Genomic DNA, 8,496 nt, shown 5'->3' on the forward strand with positions numbered 1-8,496 from the left:
CTTTCTTTAACATATTTTTAAGTACACCATTCATCCGTTCTACAGTTCCATTACATGCAGCATGATATGGGCTTGTGAATAAAGTTCTAATTGATAATAATCTATGCATTTCTGCCATGAGATCTGACTTAAACTGAGTTCCCCTGTCGCTTAGTATTTCTTTTGGTACCCCAACTCTACACAAAATACTTCTACTAAACTTTCAGCTATAGTAATCGTATCAATATTTCTGAGAGGTACAGCTTCAGGGTAGCGTGTAGCTATATCAATTATTGTGAGAATATACTTGTGACCTCGACTTGAGGCTGGAACAATCGGACCCACAATATCAATAGCCACTCTACTGAATGGTTCAGAAACTATAGGCATTTTACACAAAGACACTTTCTTCACTCTTTTCCCAAATTTCTGACATTTATGACAAGACTTACAATATCTACCAATCTCTGCATTAGCCCTCTGCCAATAAAATTTACCAAGCACTTTGTCAATAGTTTTCCTAGAAGAAAAATGACCAGAAATGAGCGATTCATGTGCAAGTTTCATAACGATCTCTCTATACTCGAGAGGAACTACAATTTGCATTTTACCAACATCCAGCTGATTTTTACTTTGCACACATTTACGATAAATCACCTTATTAATTACTACATACTTAACAACTCTCCCTTTGCAAGCTATTTCTTCCTCCTCCTTAAAGCTTTTCCTAATTGACTTCAGAGAATCACATGTCCACTGTTTATTACTAAAATCTACTGGATTTACTTTAACTTCAGACAAGACATCAGACAACGTTTTTAATGTAGTTTCCCCAAGACTCTGTTTTCTTGTAACCACATTAACATATAACTTATTTACATCTACTTCGTTATCTGGCACAGGTATTTTACTCAAAAATTCTATTCCTGCCTGTATGTGTTGTTTCAATCCAGGTATTAACCCAACAATTACATCAGAACATTTAATTGGTGCTACGATAGCATTTACTCTACCGGAAAAGAATTTACTTCCAAGGTAACATCTAATTTTGAGCAGATATATTGGAACACCCATGAAATTATACACCTTCACAGTTTTAGCCTTACCAAGATAACGTGTTGGAATCAAAGTTTCGTTAAAAATAACAGTATTACACCCAGTATCAAACAAGACCTCTACTGTTTCGTTAAAAACCCTTCCTTTCTCATCCACAATAACATTCTTGGGTTTTTCTTCACTAGCTAGAGCGACACTGATCTTAGGAATACTAGAAGATTTAGATTGAGCAAAATTAACAGGATTATTTGGACAATTGGGTTTAATATGCCCAATTTCTTTACATAGGTGGCACTACAATGTTTTAAGATTATCAGCACCCACTTTATCAGATTTAGGTTGCATTCCTAACTCTGAACATTTATCAGACTTAAATTAAGAATTTCTACATTTAGTAATTCCGTGAGCAATCACATTCCTATCAGAAGCTAACGCCATTTCATGAGAATTTTTACAAACCCTTTCTAAAAGAAAAGTTCGCAAATCCCTTGAACTATTAGCCAACAACTGATCCATGATCATAAAATCACAGACATCATCATAAGATTAATTAACATCCGCTAATTTCAACCACTTATCAAAATTCTGTCTTGATCTATATGAATACTGCACAAAGCTTTCATTAGTTTCAATATTTCCCTCTCTAAATTTCTTTCGATATACCTGAGGATTGAATTGAAACGCTTTCAATAAGGCTGCCTTAAATTCCTGGTAATTACTTGCAATAGCAGGGTTAAGTCCACAGTACACTTTCAAAGCTCGTCCCCTTAATAATGTGCCTAGCATAGTACCATAGTCTTTCTGCCCCCATTTATGAAAGCCAGCTAATTTCTCAAATTATTTATGTACACATCAATTTCATCAATTTTCTCATCAAAGGGGGGAATTTTTGGCAAAGATATTACATTCTCGCTATCTACACTACCTATAGCACCCCTATTTCTCAACTCTGCTTTGGCTAACTCATGTTTCCTGACTTCCTCCTTCTCCTCCCTTTCTCTTTCAAGACATTCCAATTTAAAAATCCTATACTTCTTTTCTGCCAACTCTAACTGAAACCTTTTCTCCTCTCTCTCAGCTAGTCTATCCTCTCTAGCCTGTTGCTTTGCTATAAATTCCTGAGCTTCAGCAGTTTTCATACCAAGCTTAACCCTGGATAGGTACGCTACTCGGACACCCCTTTAAGGGTATACTCGGTCGCGCGCGACCCCGACTCCAAAAAAAAATTCAGGAAAAATTAAGTTATGCATCAATCTCTATTGTTTGACTTGCTAAATATACTTCAAAGCATGCTAAAAACTACTGAAAATATAAATGGTATCCATCTACAAAATAACTATTTATTGGAAATATATTAAAAATTTATGTATAAAAAAAGACGACGTAAATATTCACAAAAAAATAGAAATATACATATACACACATAAATCCCTTTAGGGACACCTTCTTAGATGGCGAAGCAACAGCATGTAATTGCTGGAAATGAGTTGGACCCATAGAAGTCAAGATCTGAAAGGAGAAAAAAAGGGTAACTTTTTTTGGCCAAAAGAATTTGTCCAAATCTCATGAATTTTTTGGGGTACCCAAATGAAATAGGAAGAGGCTAAATTTGTTATAGAATAAACTCATATTATCCTAGAACAGAAATACATAATAAAATGTGCACTAAGATGTAATTTACTGTTATATCAGCGGGGAAATCTAAAGGTCATTTTTTGACATCCTAGTTTCACAATGTAAATTTCTTATGAAAATCATTGTATCTCCTATAAAATATGATATTCATGCATTCAAATATACCAAAATATCACGAATTCTATACAGAACAAGAATATATAGAGATATGCCAACTTGCCTTTCGGGTATGTCAACAAAATGGCCGCAGAGCGCAACAACTCTTACAGCCCAATCTACCACTTGAAATGAAGAATGGGTATGTGAATTTCAAGGTGTTATTTATTTATCTAATTAATAGTTGATTGGAATAAAACTGATATGATGGCTTTCTGGATGTTTGACAATTATTTTTATCATATAAAATTTAAATTCTTTGAAATAAATTTTAAATAAAAAATGGATGATATCTATTTTGTAAAGATTAAGATTTCCGTATTTATACAAACAAGTAGTAAAAAAAGAAAGTTTATTGATTTAACCTAGCTATAACTATCAGGTACAGTTCAGATACAAGACAGTTTGAAGCTATAGACAAACAGGCTTCCTGCTCCTCAAACAAGTGGTGTTTGTCATGTTGTCAGTCTTAGGTGGGCAGCTATGACAGTGAGTCCTTTCAGGAAGCTTGATGTGACCAACACAAAATTTATACCATACTTACAGCAAGAGAAAATAGAATTAGTAACTAATAAAAGTAAAAGGATATCAAATAGCAATTCGGTAACCAATCAAAGTAAAATGAAATCAAAATAAGAAACTGCTGATCAATAAAAAGTAAAATAATATCAAATTATTATATATACATAAACTATGATCTATAATAATAATGATGATAATAATAATAATAATAATAATAATAATAATAATAATAATAATAATAATAATAATAATAATAATAATAATAATAATAATAATAATAATAACAAAACACTATATAAATCAATTTCAAGTACCTAATACACATAAGAAAAATATTGACAAATAGGAAGGAGAAATTATCAGAGAAATTAATATCAAACACATGAGGTTGCAAGCTCCATATTATCATCAACATCTCTTTTTAACTCCATTAGAAGTACGTTGATGACATCCATGCCGAGGGAATACTGCCTGCTGGCCATTATAGAAGCTAAATTCAACATGAATAGAAAAAAAATCAGAAATTTGCAAAAAATAAAAAAAAATCAGAAATTAGCATTTGAGGGAAAATGGACCTCATGGCAATATATGGCATCTAAGCCAAAACCAATGTCATGCAAGTGGTAGACACATCATCCACCCACACTTTCCAACTATAAAGAACCAAACAAGTATCAACACTGTTCGACAATTTATAATTATGTAATAACTTTGCTGTTTGATCACTTACCCATATAAAGGTATTTCAGGGTCGAGGTCGACCCCTGGGGGGGGGGGGTAAAAAAACGGGGAAGGAGGGAAGTTAGACGAAAATCAGTCTTAAAGCAGACAATGGCATGTAGACTAGTCACCCCTTGCAGGTTGATCACTTCCATATTCGAGACAGCTGATGATTTATGGGGAAAAAAGGTTTTGAACATGCTGTAGGGGTCGTGTACGACCCATCATACCTGTCCAGGTTAGTCTTATCCATCAAATCAGCAAGATCCATAATAATGAAGGGTAAGCACACAGTTGATAAAAAAAAACACAACACTATATAATAAGTATTAGTAAAACATTAAATTATGAAATATGGCTAATCATGAACTCGACTTTAAAAGTAGTACTTCAATGATAACCAATGTCTATTATGGGTTTTCCACCATTAATGACAAAAATTTCCATGCCAAAAAAAACTAGCATAAAGAAACTGAATAAACAATAGGAATATTCAAGGATGAGAAAACAATCGGAACTTAAAGGAACATTAAACTAACATTACACCTAACAAGCTCTACAATCATTTGGACTGAATTAGCTGGAATAAATAGGATAACGATACAGTATCTAATTCACTTCCCGACCTCAACCTTTTCCTAGCACGTAATATGACTTCACGAACTAATACAAATTTATATTGCACCACAACGAGAATTTATTCCACTTTCAATAAAGCGCTTTCACATGACAACTCGCCAGACACAAAAGAAACAACATAGACAGAACTTTACCTTAACTCCAGTGATATTACTTCCAGTGATAGGCCACAAACCTTGCAGAACATTTAAATGAAATCCACCAACCTTCACACGTAAAGAAGTTCACATAGTTGTCAGCAGTAAACTGTAATTATAAATCATATATAAGTTAAAATGTCTAGCAACTCTGCAAATGATCCTACTCACTGCGCCAATTGTCAAGCTTTTATTTGCAGATGGAAATGAATTAAGAGCTTGTTACCTAACACTTTAGCTAGACTGGTATTTTAGTAAAAAGAGCTACAAAATTATTCATTTATTAACAATAAATAGAACAACTCGTATTAGTATTAGATGACACGTGGGTTGAAATGTGGGTACACTCTTGAAATTGTCGAGTGGGCCGAAGATGGTAGATCCATGATGATAGGTTTTGCCCCAGGTAAGGAAAATGGTACATCTAACAAGTCATTTAACCCTGGAAAGGTACGGTGGGTCGTCCGCAACCCCGAGCGTCAAAAAAAAAAGAGGTTTTTCTCACGTGACTCACCCCCGTGACTGAATTTGTGGGTGATCGACCTGCAGTAGGTGTCTCCCCTACACGCTCTAGTAGTGTCCAGATGTGCATTGCTGTAGCTGTACTCCTTCCCCGATTTCTGAGACGCGTCGGGGTCGAGCGCGACCGAGTTTACCCTTCTAAGGTAATTTGCATAATTATCAAAGTTATTACGTATTATGAAATTGTCGTAGAATGGTGCAACTTGTATAGGTTATCAGTTGTGGAAAGTCTTGGTTGATTGTTTGGCTACCATGTGCATGATTTTTTTTTTAGTTAAAATGTAGTTCATCACCACGAGGACCATTTTACCGCGACTGCCCCTTTTTAATTTTTTTTCATTTTTTTGCCAAGTCATTTTTCCGTAAGATATTGCCAAATAGTGTCGTAAAACTTTTGCTTTTTTAGTGTTGGAAAGTGTGTCTAGATGATCTGGCTACCCATGCGTGACTTTGTTTTTGTCAGATACGACGTAGTTATTGGTATATTGGGTATTTAACTGCGGTTGCCAATTTCTGTTTTTTTTTCAATATTTGTAAAAATTTACTACGTAGTAAGGAATTGCCGTATATTATTGATTTTTTTTTCATGTTTATGTGTTAGAAAGTGTGCCTTGATGGTTGGGCTAACACGTGCATGTCTTTTTTATTATCTGAGATGCCGTATATTAGAATGTTGGGCCTTTTACCGCGAGTGCCCCTTTTTCATTTTTTTTTCATTCTTTTACCAAGTCATTTTCCGTAAGATATTGTCAAATAGTGTCGTAAAACTTTTGCTTTTTTAGTGTTGTAAAGTGTGTCTAAATGATCTGGCTACCCATGCGTGATTTTGTTTTTGTCAGATACGACGTAGTTATTGGTATATTGGGTATTTAACTGCGGTTGCCAATTTCTGTTTTTTTTCAATATTTGTAAAAATTAGTACGTAGTAAGGAATTGCCGTATATTATTGATTTTTCTTTCATGTTTATGTGTTAGAAAGTGTGCCTTGATGGTTGGGCTAACACGTGCATGTCTTTTTTTTTTATCTGAGATGCCGTATATTAGAATGTTGGGCATTTTTCCGCGAGTGCCCCTTTTTATTTGTTTTGCATTTTTTTGCTTAGTCATGTTACCGTAAGGAATTGGCAAGTAGTGTCGCAAAACTTATATTTTTATAGTGTTGGAAAGTGTTTCTAGATGATCTGGCTACCCATGCCTATCTTTTTTTTTAGCCAGATATGGCGTATATATAGGTATGTGTTCGATTTTCCCGTGATTGCCATTTTTTCGTTTTTTCCCATTTCTTTCAAAATTACTACGTACTAAGGAACTATCACAGAGTAATGATTCATTTATATGTTTATTTGTGGGAAAATGTGCCTTGATGGTTTGCCTAGCACGTGGCTGAAATTTTTTTTTTCTGAAATGCCGTATATTAGAATGGCCATTTTTCCGCGAGTGCCCCTTTTTATTTGTTTTGCATTTTTTTGCTTAGTCATGTTACCGTAAGGAATTGGCAAGTAGTGTCGCAAAACTTATAATTTCATAGTGTTGGAAAGTGATTCTAGATGATCTGGCTACCCATGCCTATCTTTTTTTTTAGCCAGATATGGCGTATATATAGGTATGTGTTCGATTTTTCTGTGATTGCCATTTTTTCGTTTTTTCCCATTTCTTTCAAAATTACTACGTACGAAGGAACTATCACAGAGTAATGATTCATTTAGATGTTTATTTGTCGAAAAATGTGCCTTGATGGTTTGCCTAGTACGTGGCTGAATTTTTTTTTTTTTCTGAAATGCCGTATATTAGAATGTTAGCCATTTTTCCGCGAGTGCTCCTTTTTATTTGTTTTGCATTTTTTTGCGTAGTCATGTTACCGTAAGGAATTGGCAAGTAGTGTCGCAAAATTTGTATTTTTATAGTGTTGGAAAGTGTTTCTAGATGATCTGGCTACCCATGCCTATCTTTATTTTTAGCCAGATATGGCGTATATATATGTATGTGTTCGATTTTCCTGCGATTGCCACTTTTTCGTTTTTTCCCATTCCTTTCAAAATTACTACGTACTAAGGAACTATCACAGAGTACTGATTCCTCTAGAAGTTTATTTGTCGGAAAATTTTGTTTACTTCTTTTTTGATTGAATATCATTAAATTTATTTTATCTAAAATATTATATTGTTTTACATTTTTTTTTTCGATTTTATTTCCCTTCAAAAAAATTTTTTTGGGTCAGAATTTTAATTTCATAGTCGTAAAATAATCGACAATTATCCAGCAACCCACCATACAATTTTTATGCATATCCAAGAATAATTAGATTAGTAAATAACACCTTGAAATTGACATACACTTCCTACATTTCAAGTGGCAGATTAGGGAGTCTGAGACAGTGTGGTTGGCGGCCATTTTGTGGACATATCCGAAGCGTAAGTTGCCCTATCTATATATATTCTTCTTCCCTATAGAATTTGTGATATTTTGGTATATTTTTACCTGCATAAATATCATATAATATATTAAATATATGTATTTTTTACGAAATTTCTAAGTACTCAAAAAATTACCTTTAGATATGGCCCCTGATATAAATGTAATTTACAAAATAATGAAGATTTTTCTTACATATTTCTATTTTAGGATAACATATGTTTATTCCCTAAAAAAATTAGCCACTTCCTATTTCATTTGGGTACCCCAAAAAATTCATGAAATTTGGACAAATTTTTTTGGCCAAAAAAAGTTACCCTTTTTTTCTCATTTCAGATCTTCACCTCCATGGGTCTAACTTCATCCAAAATACATCAATATGTGTCCTAAACATTCAAGAATCAATTCCTAAAAGGATTTGTGTATATATGTATAAACTTTTTTTTATGAATTTTTATGTAAGGTCTTTTTTTCTACTTAATTTTTTAAAATATTCATAATAAATAGTTTTCCTGCAGATGAGTAGTATTTATATTTACAGTTGTTTTAAGCATTCATTGAAGTTTATTTTGCAAAAGAAAAAAGGAGGTTACTGCAAAAACTGATTTTTCAAGAATTTTTTTTGGCGTCGGGGTCGCGTGCGTCCGAGTATACCCTTAAAGGGGTGTCCGAGGAGCGTACCTATCCCGGGTTAAGTAAGGCAATATGTCACACATTC

General features: G+C 33.7%; 1 pseudogene; it reads right to left on the reverse strand.

The window, feature by feature from the left end:
* The window catches only part of LOC137640894 (uncharacterized), a 6,931-nt pseudogene extending 2,592 nt beyond the window's left edge, over positions 1-4,339 (reverse strand).
* Positions 4,340-8,496: the final 4,157 nt, after the last annotated feature.

The sequence above is a fragment of the Palaemon carinicauda genome, chromosome 5 (assembly GCF_036898095.1).
Source record: "Palaemon carinicauda isolate YSFRI2023 chromosome 5, ASM3689809v2, whole genome shotgun sequence".
In the NCBI taxonomy this organism is placed as follows: Eukaryota; Metazoa; Arthropoda; class Malacostraca; order Decapoda; family Palaemonidae; genus Palaemon; species Palaemon carinicauda.